This window comes from Gallus gallus, chromosome 3 (assembly GCF_016699485.2).
Source record: "Gallus gallus isolate bGalGal1 chromosome 3, bGalGal1.mat.broiler.GRCg7b, whole genome shotgun sequence".
Classification (NCBI taxonomy): Eukaryota; Metazoa; Chordata; class Aves; order Galliformes; family Phasianidae; genus Gallus; species Gallus gallus.
Genome location: NC_052534.1, coordinates 69,605,089 through 69,623,596, shown reverse-complemented (window position 1 = coordinate 69,623,596; position 18,508 = coordinate 69,605,089). Strand labels below are relative to the sequence as shown.

At 33.0% G+C, this 18,508-nt stretch overlaps 3 long non-coding RNA genes across 4 annotated transcripts; 1 reads left to right on the top strand and 2 right to left on the bottom strand.

Moving 5' to 3' along the window:
• Positions 1 to 3,043: 3,043 nt before the first annotated feature.
• Positions 3,044 to 8,143, bottom strand: LOC112532199. Its single transcript, XR_003074633.2, has 3 exons — positions 8,115 to 8,143; positions 4,948 to 5,007; positions 3,044 to 3,965 (listed from the first exon to the last, which is right to left on the bottom strand). It is a non-coding gene; the product is annotated as an uncharacterized LOC112532199 (long non-coding RNA).
• A 2,146-nt stretch (positions 8,144 to 10,289) lies between these two features.
• LOC112532171 lies at positions 10,290 to 17,439 on the bottom strand. Its single transcript, XR_003074596.3, has 4 exons — positions 17,298 to 17,439; positions 16,462 to 16,594; positions 15,403 to 15,543; positions 10,290 to 10,547 (listed from the first exon to the last, which is right to left on the bottom strand). It is a non-coding gene; the product is annotated as an uncharacterized LOC112532171 (long non-coding RNA).
• LOC107053101 lies at positions 12,144 to 15,962 on the top strand. Of its 2 annotated transcripts, XR_005858534.2 has the most exons (3): positions 12,144 to 12,229; positions 13,685 to 13,751; positions 15,431 to 15,962. It is a non-coding gene; the product is annotated as an uncharacterized LOC107053101 (long non-coding RNA). The 2 variants fall into 2 exon arrangements; XR_001466074.4 differs by lacking the exon at positions 13,685 to 13,751.
• Positions 17,440 to 18,508: the final 1,069 nt, after the last annotated feature.

Sequence of the window (18,508 nt, the reverse complement as noted above, 5' to 3'; positions counted from 1 at the left end):
CCATATACTTACATTGCTTTTTCTTTTGTATAGATAAGAATTACATTCCCTTCCAATATCTGGATTTTCACTTGTTTTACTTGCCTAATTTTTATCCATAATTTAATGCTTTGCTCTCTTTTCCATTACATTTTTGTTGACATATTTATGTCTCAAAGACAGTGTAACCAGAAACTAGGGGATACATGTAAGTAGAATTCTTCTAGTAACATTATTGGCATTATTTCCTTTCAGGCTTCTAGATTAATACCATATGGTGTCCTACTCAAGCTATTAAATGGGACAAGGGAAAATTAAACCCCAATTTCTATCCGATGATTTTTTGTTCAGGCAGTAATTTTGGGATTGCAATATAAGTTAGCACTTTTCAGGACTAAAAAAAAAAAACAACAAAAAAAAAACCAACCTAAACACAACCTTACTGTTACATAACTGCTCGCAATACACTGGTTCTCCCAGCTGTTTAGAGATGATTATCACATCTATTTATAACAGTGAGATTCAATGATTCTTCTTTGAGTTCTTTCATGAAAAAAAATCAATTTCTATCTACAAATTATAAACAAAAAATAGGGAGGTTGTTCTCTTCACTTTTAAATAAACTTTTGTGAATACTCCTCTTACATTCTGAATGTCAAAATATATTGTGGGAAGTGATGATAATGTGTTGCGACAAGTATTTAACTAAGACCTCACAAGTCCTTAGTTTTTAGAGTGTAATTGGGGATTATGCTTTCCAGGAGCGTCCACTTGTTTGTGAAACAACAGATTGGGAACAACACAGTGAGAAAGTTACAGTGATGAGAAACTATGTCTATTTGTATATTTAAAATATACATGTATATATTTTAAAAACCTAAAAGGAAAAAAAATTATAGAGTTGCATTTTAATAAATTATCACCAAATATGCACAGCAAGCATTTCTGCAGCTGTGCATATAACAAACATCTGTCTATATAACATATACATTTTCCTCTGAAGTTTCAATTCCACATTTCTATAGTACATTGTCAACAAAATAGTTTATAAGTGAAAGCCAGGGTCCACAAATTTGGTACTAGCTTTATCAGTTACTTCAGTGATGGCTGAATGTGATTCATATTGCTTTTTTCATAGAATCATAGAAACATAGAATTATAGAATCATCATAGGATCATAGAATGGCCTGGGTTGAAAAAGACCTCAAAGGTCATCTATTTCTACCCCCTTGTTATGTAAAGGGTCGCCAACCACTACACCAGGCTGTCCAGACCCACATCCAGCCTGGTCTTGAATGCCTCCGTGGGTGGGGCATCCACAGCTATGGTAACAAGGGGGCAAAACATCTGCAAAACAAAAAAATTAAAAAAGAAAAGTCAATGCTACTCCACATCTCAGAAAATTTTGTTTATGTTTTATTAAAATCTGTTTCAGCTTTTGTATAACTTGATTTACTTTTTAATTTATAACAAATAGGTTTCTTTCATTAATTTAAAGTCAATGCAATTTTTATTTGGTAATCTGTGTATATAGGAACAAACTTAAAAATTACTCAAAAATGGCGTTTAAAAATGAGTCTTTGGCAGAAAAAGTACAATAACCATCTTGTTTAGCAAGGTCGCTAGTTCATTAGAATGTGGATTCAACATAAAATCACAAGACCTTTCAGCACATAAAGTACATGTGGAGCAATCTTTCTGATACTATAAAGCTTCAAAGGCCCCATTACTGTCTTCTAGTTTACAATGTATGCATAACAGATTACATGATAGATAGGGCTATTATCCACACTATTGTGCCAGCATTATTACCTCTGAGAGAGAGAAAAATTAAACAAAACGTGTAAAATAGAAAAGATATCTTGTAACAGTCTTGTTTAAGATATTACAATACATTTGGTATAAAGTTGTATAACAGAAGACAATGATTGTGACACTTGAATAAAGAATTGAACCAAATTAATAGTTTAGTTTCAGTTCTTTGTAATAGTGATTGAAACAATCATTTCTGCATGTTGCTGAAGCACAATTTTGAAAGCAGAAAAACGACTTCTCTCCCTGTTTTCATCAAAATCTGAATGTTTGGTTTTATTCTTATGTAAATAATAAAGACGTTATGTATTATTTAATTTTAGTTGAAATGAGGTTTCACACATTCAGCCTTAGAAAAGGTGATCCATTAAAAAAACAAAACAAAACAAAACAAACAAACAAACAAACAGAAATACTTCACCATTACCTAATGGTCTGCAAAAAGCTTGAGATTTTCTTTATTTCAAAATTTCTTGTTAAATGGGTTGGTCTGCCTATAGTACACCAAAATTTTATAGGCATTTCTAATTCCTGGGAATAAATTTTTCTCAACTTGTTCCATTCCTGCTACACAGAGCAAGCTGCAAACAATGTTGATCACATATTTTTGTTTTTGTTCACTGGGAGCTCTAAGCTGTGTACCATATGCTTTCTAGCTCTTACTCTTTGTCACTAACAGCATTGCTTTCCTTTGCTGCAGAAGTAACACCTCTAAGTTGTGCCAGGGGAAGTTTGAATTGGATATTTTGAAATTTTTTTTTTTAAGAGGTATTGGAACAGGCTGCACAGGGTGGTGATTGTCCCTGGAGGTTTTAAAGAAAAATATAAATGTTGCATTGAGTTACATAATTTAGTGGTGAGGTGATGATGGGACAATGGTTGGACTACAAGATCTCAGTGGTCTTTCTGATCTCAGTAATTCTATGATTCTTTGTCTCATGGCTTGTTTGTTCACAGTGATAGAATTTTACTTATCATTGGTAAGGAAGACAGAAGAATTTAATTCTGTTGGTTACTGTGATTTCTTGATTTTTTAAAATTATTTTTTCCTGTTTAATTTGAATGTATATTTTATTATTTACTTCAATGTTATAATAACAGAAGCAAATTTTCTACAAATATCAGCTTTTAGAGTGACAGTACAAACAACTTATTTCTTGACGTTTGATTCAATCTATCATTCATCCAGTCTAACATACCAAGTAATACTCTCATAGGAAAAAATTGGCTGAATAATTATAATAGTATTTTGCCCTTACAAAAAAATATCTGTTATCTCTTTCTCAGCAGTACTTACCTGAGATTTTGATTTTCCTAATAGGTTTAAAAAATAGAAATATATATGTATATTTTTTTTCAAAATCATTTCAGCATCATGATATATTGTACTTAATATCATTGAAGGAGACAAGGATGAGAATGAGTGTGTAAAATAATAATTCAGGTGATATTTTTCTATGCAATTACTTATTAAGTAGAGTGATATGAGACGATTCTTTGTATGTATATTATTGTACCATAAATTGGAAATTAACACTATTGTTTTCTGTTTTTATCAGATAAAAAATGAAACATCTTTGTGTCAACCTGTGATTTACCCTCTTGCAAATTTCTGATTCTCTTCCCTATCTCATTGTGGAGGAGTGAGTGAGTGAGGGAGTGAGTGAGTGTAGGGGTTAGCTGTCTGCTGGGGCTAAACCAAAACAGTCCACAAAATTTTTAAAATTGATATAGAAATTTCTTCTGTATAATGCATACAATTTATTAGTAAATTTGAAAGAAACTCAACTGACTCTCCTAACTATTTTTCACAGGGAAAATCCTGACACTGTAGGAGTCTGTAGAGCACTGAGGAAGAGATTGAGCTCTTTACAAAGAATAAAATAAGGAATCATCAAATACTGAAACATTGATAATGTCACAAAGCATGCTCTAGGTTTAATACTGAAGACTACATGAAGTCCCCTGTCTTGGAGCAATGAGAGTTAGAACTGAAGCAAAGAAAAAGATGTGCTAGAAGATCTTGGGATGATAAGTTTGATGAAGAAATTGCTGACATGAATGTGTATACTGAAAGTGAACAAATCTGACAGCTTTAGTCAAATTAACAAGGATATCAAGAGGAAGTAAAATCACAAGCAGAAGTCTCTTGCCAGCAAAGAAAATCAGTAGTCCTAGAATACGACAAAAAGGATACATTAAAAAAAATCCATGAATGATTCCAAGAATAAATAATGTGGTCTTTTGGGTTCCTGCAAATCTAATATAATGCAGTTGTTTTTTGTTGTTGTTGTTGTTGTTGTTGTTTTTGTTTTTAATTTTAGTGGCAAATCCTGTTTTACCAAGTTCTGCAGTGATACATTTCAAATACTCTTAGTTAAGAAATACAAGATATTATAGACAGAGTAAATACACTGCATTTCATGCAGTTCCACAACCATGCTTAAACCAGTAAAGAAGTTATCAGTAACAGAACAGATTGTCAAAATAGCAATGTTGCTCTAGATAGCACTCCAAACACAAATAAAATCAGTTTTCCACCCCATTTTCAACATCAGGACAGAGCTATTGTCTATGAAAGTTTTCAAATTTATTCTAGAAACACTTCCATAATGTCCTAAAACAGAAACCTGAAAGTGACTGGTTCCAGCTCTTCACGTCCAGTCAGAATTGCATCATCAGTGTAGAAGTCTCATCAAATACTTACCAGGAATTTAGAGTCACTAGTTATGTCTTGATGTGGCCTGTCCTATCCTTGACCTAGCACTCCTGATGAGTGCCAGTGTAATAAGGCTTGTATGGATGTACAGCCGTTCTTTGTGAAACCTCCTTAATTCTGGTGTCCACCAAATTTAGAATTAGCAGATCTCCACAGACTGGGAGATACTGCAGATGACTTGACTCAGTCTTGGTGACCTTGTTGGTCATGGAAAAGATTATTCACCTACACATTTAAATGAGATAGGTTAACTATATGATATTTTGTTTGATTTTCCCTTTTTCACCATTTTCCTCACTCTCTTCCAAATTTTATTCAAATAGATTAGAATTGGCTAATGGAGAAAGGGAGGTAATCATGCTCTACATGAAAAGTGGAGGGTAGATATGGAGATTCATATAGGTATTGTAATACTGCACTGGAGTCTCTCATCTTACCTGTCAACCAGGGTAATATTCAAAAAACAGACAGACTGTAGTGGACTGATATTCTCTCATCTGTAAGGAAACAAGTGGGGAATGAAAGTCCCAGCAGCAGTCAGGTACCTAAAATAAAGTTGCCGCCTTCTGCTAGCTACTGTGGAAACAGGATGCTTTGTACAAAACTGTTCTTGTGCAATTTTTGGCCATGATGGACTAAATAGAGGGTGTATTTAACTCTGTGAATTTACACTTCAAATAATGTTGCTGGTTTTTTTTGTTTGTTTGTTTGTTTTGTTACATAGTGCATGGAGAGAAGCCACAATATAACTAATTTCCTGTTATAGGTAAAAGTATTATCACAAAAATCTTGAAGCAACATACTCTTTACTGTATAGAAAAAACTAGAATCTACAAGGTTTTCAGATACAGTTCTTAAAACCAGTTAAAAACTGTGGATTTCTGTAGGCAACTTTGACTTTATATCTATTTGTATAAAGACAATATAGTAAATAGTTGAACCCTGTCTTAGTTTATTGTCATAAAGCTATTAATTTTAAAAACGTAAGTCATTAATTTGTCTTCACTAAAGACAGTTTTACAGATGAAATTGGTACTATATGCTTAAACTTACATTATGAAATTTCCAAGCTACATTAAATTCTGACGTACTCCATTTCATTTTATTACACAAATACAATGTGTAATAAGTTCTTCAATCTCTTCTGCATGGTCAAATAGTAATTCACTTAATCAAATAACATAAGCTGACATTTAACTTTTCTTTTTCAACTATTTGACTCCTACTAAAAAAAAAAAAAAAACCTATATTCTAAAGAGGAAGTATCTCTGACAGTCTTCCCTTATGTTATGCTATTATTATATTACATATGTACTCATCTTGCTCTTCTTACTCAAAGGAAACATAATCCCATAGTGACAAATGAAATCATTTTTATTCACTATTTGGTTTTTTTTTTTTTTTTTTTCTTCCCTGGTTACCTTTTCTTTTTTCTGTACTTTACGTTTTTACCTTTGCTCTTTCAAGTTCCTCCCTGATGTCTCTATTTCTAGTGCCTGTCATTCCTTCCCTCAGCTTTTTCTAGATTCTGGCAGATGTTTTTAGACATTTTCATTCTTTTTCCGTGATCCCTCTCGCCTTCTGCTTGATAACACCCAGGTGTAGTTCTTCCCCACCACTAGAGTTTCTGAGAGCCTTATTTTAAAATTAATAGCAACAGCTAAACTGTCATGAATTTATTTATCATCAACATTAAACTTTACTAGTTTTCTCCAATTTTCTTAACCCATGCATTTCTAGTCTTTCTTCCAGTTCCTACAGTTGATGGATGACAGATGGTAAAAGTTCAAAGTATTACCACAAAAATTGTCTTCTCCCAAATACACCTCAAAGCTTTTCTAGGACCTGAATTCTCATTACTTGTATCCAGACACTAAATGATAAGTAAAACGAGGAAAAAGAAAATAAATAAAAATAAAAAGCAAAAACAGAAAAAAATCAAGGAATTCAAAGACAGTGCAAACAAGAAAAAAGTGCAATCACACACAGAAAGTGTGAGAAGAGGAAAAGAAACAGTCTACTTTCATCCAGGCTCCTCCCAGGAATAAGTTCCAGAGCAGAAAGTGGGTCTACAGAATGAAATTTTATGAGGATTTGCAATCAATTATGTCTGAGCCTATCCTAGATGATGTGATAATCCTGAAATCATAATGATTTGGTCCTTAGTAGCTATGCGTCACAAAAAAAAAAAAAAAAAAAAAAAAAAAAAAAAAAAAATTAGGTTATAGTCACTAAAATGTTATATTTCTTTTCTTACTATTCTAGTTCTCTTTGGAAAAAAAAAGTAATTAAATCAGTTTTCATGTTTCTCAGTAAGGTTCTTTAAAATTTCAAATTCATGTCTCCTTGTGTCTTTGCTGAGATCACATCAACCGTATAATCAAAGAATTTCTTTGATCAGATGGGACTATGTGAGTTTACTTTGTTAATCTCCTTCTTCACATTTCTATATATTTCCATCCAGTTTACAAACTTCATTGTTCCTGCAAATCTTATAAATGTTTTAGTTCTTGAGATTATTTTTGTTGTCATTAAATTAGTGCAGGATTTCAATAACAAAATGCAATGTCTAAATCTTTCTATTATCTGCAATATGATGAATATCCTTGGATCTACGCTCCTTCTGCTACAGTGCTCCATATTCTAAATTCACTCTGTCAAATACCCATAAGCTCACTATATATTGTATAAAATGACAACTAATTCATAAAATTTAGTCGTTCTGCTGAAAGTCCTAGGATAGATTTCCATTATGCAAAGCAATTCAGATGTTCACCTTTTATTATTTCTTTTTGCTTAATATTATTGGTTTTACTTTCTACCTCATTCTTCCCTACTAGAATTCCTTTCAAGTTGCATGGAGTGAAAAGATTGATGCATTTGCAGTTGAGAAAATATATAATAAGCTCTAATTTGTCGGTAGTTATTTTGAAGTCCATTTTAGATGAACAGTGAAATCTCAGCTGTTATTAATATTCTTCAGACAAAAATAAATTTTGTTCTGTGCTTTAAAGTAGTTTTGAGCCAATGTGCGCAAATTTTCTCCATCACTGTTCTGTTTTAAAAAAAAAAAAAGAGAGAGAGAGTGATTGGACAATCTGTGGAGAAAGCAAAAGACAATTATTTTCTGTTCCAGTCAGTTACTTTCAAGTGACAGTCCTAATGGAAGAGAGGAATGTATTTGATGAAGGTTTAACTAGCAGCGTTGAGCTGGCTCCAAAGTCACTGTTTTACTTAAAGTTAGAACTGTGTCAGCAGTTTGTTGGGCTCAAGGTAAGGAGGATTCCACGTAGGTCAATCATTTGGAGTGTACTAAACAGCAGATACAGTAATTCTGTTTGGCAGTTACACTGCAGGCATCAGGAGCTGCAACCACAAATCAGTACTGCTTACTCAAATGTTCCATGACTCTTCTTATCACTTTTTCAAAAGGATGTCATCATTCAATGAACTGAACATTCTGTCACTATTAAAAATATAACACTATGCTACAGCTCTAAAAAGGTGAAAGCCAATTGAACTTATATCATTCTCCACTCCTCTAAGCTTAGCCACTTTCATATTTTTTTTGTTTTCATGTAAAATCTTTACTAGCTTTACTTACCGAGTACGATCTTATTTGTAGAGGAATACATCTGTTTAAAAAAAAAAAAAAAAAAAAAAAAAAAATATATCATTAATAGGAACATAGCAAAAAATCACAACTGCAAAAGTAAAAGCATGCCAAGACAGATCTTATTCAAATAGAATAATATACACATCTTTTCCAGCTCTTTAGTTGAGTTTTAGAAAGCTGTAAGTATTGTTGAAATTGTCAGAAGGATATATAGGATATATAGGAAGTCTTGTCAAGCACTGTAAAGCCTTGTGTTGGCCTCTTTAATTAAGGAAAGAAAACTCAAATTTGATGAAGGACAGACTGATTTCTATACAAAAATGTAATTGTGTCTTGTAAGTCCAGGAGAGTCCAGATATTGTCTGAGTAGTAGTTTTTCTGTTCTCCCTGTGACCAGAAAAATTTATACTGGGCTTCAGTAGTATAACTGATATTGTTTTAAATATTACTACTAAAGTATGTGAGTGAGAAATATCTATGGTATTTTTGATCTTCAATCAAAGAAATTTGTAGATAAAGTTTTTGCTGGTACTCTGACCACCTAGTATATTAGAGAAGATCAATAAACAAAGCAAAATATCCAAATGAGAGTTTTGTCTGATAGATTAATTTAGGAAAATCTTCAGAAAATATTTAGGTTATTGTAAATATGTTGGATTTTTTTTTACTTTCAGAATGAATGTTTCTGGGCTTGAGATGAAATAATCAGAGAAACATGGAATATTCAGGTTGGAAGGTGCTGTGGTTTAACCCATCATGTAGCTAAGCACTGCAAAGTTTTATGGAAAGAGGAGATTCAGGGGAAACCTTATCAAGAGGAAAAAGAGTTTATTTGGAATTTTAATATTTCTATCAAGTTATCTTCAGTGTTTGTGACTATTTTGGTCCATGCTTCACAAAGATCTATTATAGAAAAAAACTGTGTGGAAGTGATATCATCATTGAAATTGTCATTTGTGCTGTGCTGTAATTAAAACCAAGTACAGAAAGACTTAATAAGACAATCAGATTGTTTGCCTTATTCTTCCTCAGCAGGTAGCCATATGCTGAACACACCAGGTCTGTGCTACGTTAGTTGAAAGTGATCAAGAACATAAATTATCAGTGTAAGTAGATTTGAAAGATAGTTACTGAAGCACTGTTAGGAATGTTTGCTCTATATGCATATTTTTCTTCTTCTCGATGTGCCACCATCAAGATAAAAAACTACATAACTCTGAGATTTTGTGCTATTGTACAGCCACATACAGTCAATTGTATCAAAGCAGTTGCAACAGTTCACAAGTTATGAAGGAAGTTCTTAAAGAATTTGTTTTGGTAGATGTTTAAGTTTATTCTGCTCCAGAACAGAACATTCTGGTCTCCTAACAACTGTTTTAGGAGTGTATTCATTTGTGAAGTGATACAAACTATTTAATGGTGTAGATATTTACTTTTTTTTTCAGAAAAAAAAAAAAAGAGATTGTATTCAAATTTGTTGCAATAGTACCTATAAAATGCTCCTATAGAAAAACAGAACTAGAAAGAGATGGAACAAGAAATAAAAGATACTGAAGTAAGAGTGACTACTTCGGAGCTTCTGAAAGTGAAAAACAGAAGCTTTAATAAAGTTGTATTTGTTTTAAGAACTCCCACTCTGTTTATTCCAAAATTCTATACACCTCAATTTTATTACTACAACCAATATTCTGTAGAGATGCCATGTATATTTCTGTGATCTTTATTCCACCTTTTTGCATTTCACCAATGATTCTTTCCACCATGAGTTAAAAGCACCATAATTCTCTGAATGGCCTTATAGTTATTGAGCCAATTTGAAAAATAACAGCATTCTCATATGCTTTGTCAGTCCGCACTTGGACTACAAAATAATCTTCTTACTGGTGAGTGATGAGGAGAAAGATTTCCTACAATTAATGCAAAAGTCATGGAAAGGTGGAAGTCTTGAATAACAAATATATTAATGGAATTATTCCTATTTCCATCATGAAATATAGTGTCAAATTTGATGCCTTTCATTAAGACATTATTACTTCTATTATTATTATTTCCACTACTATCATGATCACAGCTACTATTAATGCTACTACTACTAAACTGGAGCAACTCAAGCAGTTGTAGCGTACCTAGGGATTGGTACTCAGTCCAGTACCACTTCAGAAGTTCTGAAATGTAACAGAGTGCGACCTTAGCAAATTTCTAGACAATACAAAACTTTTAGAAACAATTGACAGACCAAATGGTTGACCTGCCATTCAGGAGGAACTCAACAGGCCGTAGAAATGGATTAACAGAAACCTCATTAAGTTCTACATAAAAAATAAAAATTAAAAAATGCAAAACCTTGCCTGGGGAATAATAATTCGATGAAGGAGAACGCTGTGGGCTGACTGGATGGAAAGCAGTATTGCTTCATTATTCCTGTGGACAATAGGATAAAAAAGAACCTGAAATATGCCAATATGACAGGGAAAGCCAACTGCATCTGGGTCTGCCCAGGGTTGTCACAACAAAGGGTTGTCATCAGGCTGAGGGAGGTGAAACTCTCCCTCTGGCCATCTCTGGTGAGACACATCTGGAGTGCTGGATCTACTTTAGGTCTCCTCAGTAGGACACAGGCAGAAACATAATAGAACAAGTCCAGTGAAGAGCCACAGATGGACAAGAGCATTTGACAAACATGGAAAGGCTAAGAGAGCTGGAATAGTTCAGCCTGCAGAAGATCAGGCTCAGGGACAACCTAATGATGAGGAGAAAAAAAGGATCTGTCAGACTGCTCTAAGTTGTGCTCAGTGAGAAAAGACAAAAGACAAAAACTGAAATACAGGAAATGTGATCTAAACAGAAAAAAAAAAAAAAAAAAAAAAAAAAGTACTTTCTAATATCAGGGTAGTCAAATGTTAGAAAAGGTTCCCAAAGAGAAACGAGACCACATCTCTGAAAATATTAAAACCCATTGGAATGTAATCCCGAGCTTCCCTGATTTGAAGAGATATGGTGTAAGACTAGGTGATACCAGAAGTCTCTTCCCACCTCAATTGTACTGTGATTCTGTATCTGATTTATTTCAGTTCTTTGAGCTATCTGGTTAATAGTTGTGGGGAGACGCAATGCCACTGTTATTCTGAATTACTGTCAGAAACTGTAATTTCTTAAATTCTTTTTCAAAGTGAAAAATTCCATAAAAGAACTAATACTATTTTCAAATTTTAACCAGGAATCATGCTTTTAGGTAATATTGAATATCTTCAGAATTTTACAGATTATTTCAGATATTTTTTTTCATCATTTTACTGCTTAAAACAAGAAATGTAAATTAAAAGATGAAAAACTTGTGGCTGTTTGAATTCAACACTTGTAGGAGCTTGTTTGCAATGCAAAATTTGTTCAACTTGACCACAACTTGAATTACTATTCCTGATACCGCTTTGGTACACAAAAATGACTTTTCTGTAGAAAAATACTGACAAATCTTACTATGGAAGCACAGTAGATTATAGAAAATGTTCCAGTCTAAATATTCAGAGCAATGAATAGAAATGATGAAAACATCCATCACATTTTGGAAAAAAAAAAAAAGAGAGATATTTTAGAAGCTGTTTTTGAATTTGCAGATGTTTAGATTTTAAATCCACAGAGAACAAAATATTGTTAAGGCTTTAACAAATTCTTTAATATTTAATTCATCAATTTTATCTTCACAGACTTGGTATAATATATTTATAAATCTTCAGATAATTTAGAAATGTTTGATAGTTGTTCAAGAATAAAATCTGTAAAACATGTTATCCAAGTCACTTCACAAAAGAAGTGAGCCTTCAACTATAACTAGCTTGCCTTTTGTTATGGTTTTATGATTTTTGGTTATCAGTATTCCACATCACAACATCATGTAGTGCACTGGGAGTTAAAGGGTTAATCTTCCAGTTCCAGGCACCTGTCTGGAAGAGAACTACACACCCCAGGGGACTTTGCGGTCAGAGAGGAGATATAACCTCTGGCAAGGTCACCTGATGTCTCTCTTTTCCTTAGGCTCTCCTTGCTGCTGCTTGTCCAGACTGCAAGCATTGCCTCAGCACTAGTGTAAGGCCTTCAGCTTTCAGGTAATCTTTCTCTCATAATATTTGATTTATTAGCTTAAATTCTAATTATATGGTATTATAGTGTGTTATCTTGCATTCCAATACCGTATTTAGTAAATTAGTTTGTTTCTCCTCAGATCGTTTCCACTGTTTTTTTTTTTTTTTTTTTTTTTTTTTTTTTTTTTAATTATTTTTGGGTCCCCTGTTTCCCTTTTCTGGAAGTCTGGATTTTGCAAAATCCCTTCACCCCACTAGTCACAGAACTGGGCAAAACCAGCCTGTGAACTACTGATACCTTTTTACTTTCTGGCTGAGATTCAAAATAAATTATTAGAATGAGGAAGATATTAGAATGTCCTTTTTAAACTCATTGAAGCAACATTAATAATATATACATATACATGAATGACATTTTTCAGGAACACTTTCACTCACAATTGCAAATATTTTCCTTTAGAAAGTAACATCAGTGATAACAGCCTTTTAAAATCGTGAATGCAATAACTCATTTAACTTTATTCTCCAGACTAAAGAGTTTCCTCCTGTTATTATTTTCCCTCATTTACGCTTCTATTCTTGATACTGTGCTCCTTGATGTAGTGCAAAAATATCTGTACAAGTTGTATCTGCATTTTTGTGACAGAAACATTCTCAAAAAGTCTTTCATTTTTATTTATATATTTATTTATTTTCTGAAGGCTTCCAGTAGTTTTGGCATCCACACTCAAGATATTAATCTGTTTTTCTGAAACATTCAATACTGAAACAGACTGCTGTAAAAAAATAAGGATGGAACACTACACTGCAACAGAATAACGCTTTCCTTCTCTAAGCAAACTGATTTGAGCAATTTAATTTGCAGCAGATTTGAATATTTCAGAACAAGACTAGAAAGAAGATTTTATGTGAACCAAGGCTCCATACCAGTTATTATGAGATTATTTGATAACCCTAGAAGGTTAGTTCAGATCATGCTCTGATCTGAAAGGGCTTTGCAGTCACCCTGGGTAATTATAGCTTAAGGCATGTATTTAATGTGGCCCTGCTTATCGTGTTTATGAGACTCACACCCTCTGCTCATAGATCTATGTTAATAGTTAGGCCATACATTGAAAAGTCTTGGAGAAATAGAAAAATAAAAAAGAGACAAAAGAACATGAAGGGAATAGTCTCTTAATGAATGTGCATAAATCTTACTACCTTTTAGTAAAATGCTATTCTCGTATTTGGAATTGTCTCATTGCTAGCACTTACATCTAAATAAAATAGTTATTACCACAGAGAAAAGCCACACAGAGATCTTCTAAGCATTTTGACTCATTCATCAGTAAAGCTATAATTACACTGGCTCATTTAAGTCTTACATGGTTAGATTATTAGCTTCTGAAGCTATTTTGGCTTGTTTTGTTTTGATTAAAAAAATAAAATTAAGGAACAGTGAAAAGAAAAATATTGGCTTTGTTTTCCTTCTCAAAGGAAAAGAAAAAAATACTCTGATTCAATAGACTTCATGATTGCCTCAACTGAAATACTTCAATATCAGGTAGGGAAAATAATATTTCATTTAATCTACAAAACTTCAGCCTAAATGTCTCCCGGTAGAGGCCTGTGGCCAATTATAGAAAATAATTCACTTTAATGAGATAGATCTCAATTCTTATTTACAATACTCAATGGTATAATGCATGTTGATTGCCATAGTAGAAAATTGTACCCTACATTGTTTCCGATTCAAATGAAAATTGTGAGGGTTCTCCCTATTTTTTAGGTAATTCCTGCATATTGCTCAAATAATTTTTATCTATCATGATGTACGGGGGGGGGGGGAAGACTTTTATTTTCAGTGATCTTTTCTGTGTTTCTAAGTGCATTTTGCTGATTGTAATCTGAATTAACTTCTGCATTAAGGTTAGAAGTGTCACCTAACCTGGATGACTCAAAGTTGTTGATGACTTCATGCATTTTGTACTTTCCCTAGCTGGAAAATTACAGACAATCTTTTTATAGACATGCCATCATGACTGTCACTTTTGAGTACCAACAACATTAAGGAAGGCTTCTTCTGAGGGCTGAACACACAGTGTCTTGAAAACATTGGTTTTTTTTCCCTGGTATCACAAACACACAAACGCACACACACACACACATACAGGATAGTAGTCCTGTGGCAAATATACTATTTTATCTTATATATTGTGCATATCAATGAAGTTCACAACTGCTAAAGAAACATCTATGAAAAAATGAGTATCTTCGAAGCCATTTTGATTCCTTTTCACTTCCCCTGATAATTCCTTTTGTAATTATTATGTTCTCATGAATTTTCAGGAAGATAAAAAAACATATGCATAACAAACAAAAATACATCAATATTTTCCCCTGCATTTCTAGTTCTAGCACATTTCCCAAGAATAAAGAAATAGATGTTATTATAAGACACCCTATAATGAGAGTTCCACATAATCCCTGTAGCATTGTATGCCTGTTTGTATTTAATAATGATTCCATTGCATTGTACTTTTCAATTAACACAGCATCTTACTTTACTGTCTTTACTGAACAGCAGATAACTAGAAACTAATATAAATCCATTAAAATCAGATCTGCTCCCAATTTACATTCCTCGAGATCTAGTCTAATTACAATTGATGTTAAACATTTACATTATGTTATTACTTTTTACTTGGAGATCTCAAAGTGTTTACAAATAAGATAATTATCTTTATAATCCCAATTTTGTAGAGAAATTATTGGACACAAGAAGTGAAATTGAACACAAGGTGAAGTGACTTGTTCAGTATTTCTTAAGAATCTTGTACATCTGTTGTTTAAACAGATTTGCATCATTTAAAACTTCTCACTAAAACGTTGGGCTCCTGCTATATCAAACTCCACATTAAATATGTCATTTTAAGTAAGTATTTTTAAATCCATTTCTGATCAGGTCATGAGTTTACTTATTTATGATTATCATTACTATTGCTGTTATTATAATTAACTTCTTAATTACAAGCATTATATCTACATACACAACATCAAAAGGTCGATATTTTTTATGATATCCTCAATAAGAAAGATCTAACTTTCTCATTCTGCAGTTGCAGACAGCTCTGAAAATGTCAAAACTGCAAATTCAGACCAGTTCCTGCTAAAGTGAGAGGTGATCCTTCCCCTCTGCTCAGCTCTAATGAGACTTATCTGGAGTGCTGTGTTCACTTCTAGCTTCCTCAATACAAGACAAACAAGATCACAGTGAGGCAAGATCTACGAAGATGATTTGTGGACTGGAGCATTTGACAGACGTGAAATGGCCAAAAGAACTGGAGTTCTTCAGCCTGGAGGAAAGTAGAATTGGAGATATCTGATTAATGAATATAAACCTTAGAAAGCATGAAAAAATATGAAAATAGTAGAGAATCAGATCAGAAACTTTAATTTACCCCCTTTCTGAACACAAGAAAAATTCTATTCTCTGGAATAACAATGAAAACTATCCTTAATATTATCCTTTCTTAGCATGTGTAACTCATTTTCACAGGATATAATCAAAGAGTAGAATTTATCTGGAACCTAAAAAACAGTGAATGTTTATGCACCTAATAATTATCAGAACTAATAATCATTTAAACCAAGAGTGTTGGAAAGAATATATTATTTTAAATCTCAGTATGGAAACCAAAGGAGACTATTCATAATTATTAAGAAACTTTACTTATGTGAAGAATAAATTTTATTATTCCTTTCTACCATGAAATGAACCCCATCTTATAGGTGTCTGGATAAAACAAATACCGTCATTCATCTTACTGATTTACTTTCATCAGAAGAAAAGACAAATGTATCTATCTACCTCTACACTTCCTTATCTTTACATTTAATATTGAAGTTGTCTCTAACTAGTGCTTATTTTACCATAACTCCCTTTTAATTCTTGACATGGTAATGATAGCAGTCATCCTCACTTAGACCAAACATTACAAGTTCTTTCTGCCTCCTTTCATGAGATCATCTCACATCAGTTTTAATTGATTTTGCTGCTCCTTTCAGCAAAGAGCCCTGATGGGAGAGTTTGCACATTTTTTTAAAATATTACCAACAAGATCAATCAGCTATTTGTACGTTTTTTATTAGGATTTAGGCCATATGCACATTATCAAAAGATTCCTCTGCTATCTAAATTGAAAAGAAAAGTAAAAAGAGAAATGGTGGGTACACTGCAGTTACAACTGGGTAGAAATAAAGGATATCATTACTGTTTCCAAGTGGCTAGTACTGTTTGAGAGATCAATCTTCCGAGAATATTTGTAGATTCTTTCTATTCTGCCTTAGCCCAGCAGACAGCTAAATGCCACATATCCTTTCGCTGAGGGGGATGGGGGAGAGAATCTGAGAAAAAAAAAGAGAAAAAAATAGGACTCATGAGTTAAGAACTATTTACTAAGACAGAAAATGAAGAGAGAAATAATAGCAGTTGTAATATATGGATATATATATGTATATATATATACGTATATATGTACTTACAAAACAAATGATTCACAGCTCAATTGCTTACCAACTACTGATCAGTACCCATCTGATATCCCTGTGGCCAGGTCCTGACTCTGTCCCCTGTTCTTTTGAGTTTGTATGAGCTTGAGTATGTGAGTATATTTTAAGACTAATCCATTCCTTCTATTTTGTTAGTATACTTATATTTTTTTTTCCCAGCAGCTCAGTTACATCTTTCATCGCACACATCTAAGCTACAGTGCTTTTGTTATTTCAAGACATTATTGATTTTCCTACCCTAGTAGGTTGCTTTAGTATGTGACACCATAGTTATTCGTCAACTTTCTAACTCATTTTTTCATTAGACTTGACAGTTTAGAAATTAAATTCATCTAGAACCCAGGGTCTTTTCACTTAGTGTGTGTGTGATCACCTCCCAGCTGCTCTTTTCTCTTTTATTGATTAATTTAACATATATATCTTAATAAAAGAAAATATATTTCTCCCTCTCCCCAGACTTTTTACCCTGAGACATAAAGCTTCTGTTCTGCACATACCATGCTGTTTCTTTAAGACAAAAATAAAGCAAACTACATACCCAAATTCTTCAAATGACATGGATCAAAACACATGGGAGTAGAAAAATAGCTTCACTCACTCAGAAGGATTTGAATATCTATTTCTCAAAAGACTCCTCTGCTTACATCTTTGTGGTCCATAGCTGTCTTCTTTCAGGTGCACTTTACTTAATTATGTGCTTGAGTAAGTCACAGAGTGAAACTAACTGTCCCATTATTATTCAAATAAAATAATTTGCATAAAGAAAGTAGTGAAAGTCAGGCTTCTTTAATCTTTTTATTCTAAATATTAGGCTTCTAAAATTACTATCCAAAATGTCTGAATTTGTATAAACCAAGCAGTACTGCACTCTGAATGTTAAATAGAAGCCAGTTGAGATCCTTGTGCAATCATATACTTTCCTATGACATTTCAGAAGGAATTTGATTGTTGTAAAATAAGCTTCGATACTGAAAATTTCTTCTCTTGGATCTTTGTTTTAGGTTCTGCTGGTGCTTTTTAAATCACTCTCACTTCACCTATTCTTTTTTATTTATCTGGATTCTTGTCCCTCTGTTAAACACATGAGACATTTTAACTCATACTTACAGATAATCTGATAGTAATTACAATATAGCACTTTCAAAATCTGTTAATTTCTTATTGCACAGATTTATAATATTCTATTAAAAGAGTCTCTGGATAGCAAAGGGATGATTCTCATTACAAAATTTTACTTTAGATTCAGGGCTACAGATAGAGCAGAGTGCATGGCATTGATCTAGAGATTGATCAGTACATATGTTGAGAGTCTGAATGTTCTCTCTCCTCTGCCTCCCATGAAACAAATTAATGAACAGTTTTAAAAGTATGATAGAAGCAGAATGTAACAATTTACTATCATATTAATTATTTGACATATGAAAAGTTCCAGCAGCTTTTAAATCCTGGAATTCAGAGTTAAATGGTAGCAGAAGTAACACTGAATCTGGGCCAGGAAAATGAGAAAATTTGGACCTTAAACCTGGTTTAGTTTGCACAAAAATTCTGTTATAACGAGCAATATCAAGTGCCGCCTTCTCTGTACTTTCCTATGAAGAAAGGTTGAGGAATCTGGGCTTGTTTAGCTTGGAGAAGAGAAGGCTCATTGTGGCCTTCCATTACTTCAAGGGAGCGTATAAACAGGAGGGGAAATGGCTGTTTACAAGGGAAAGTAGTGATAGGACAAGGGGGAATGGTTTTTAACTGAGA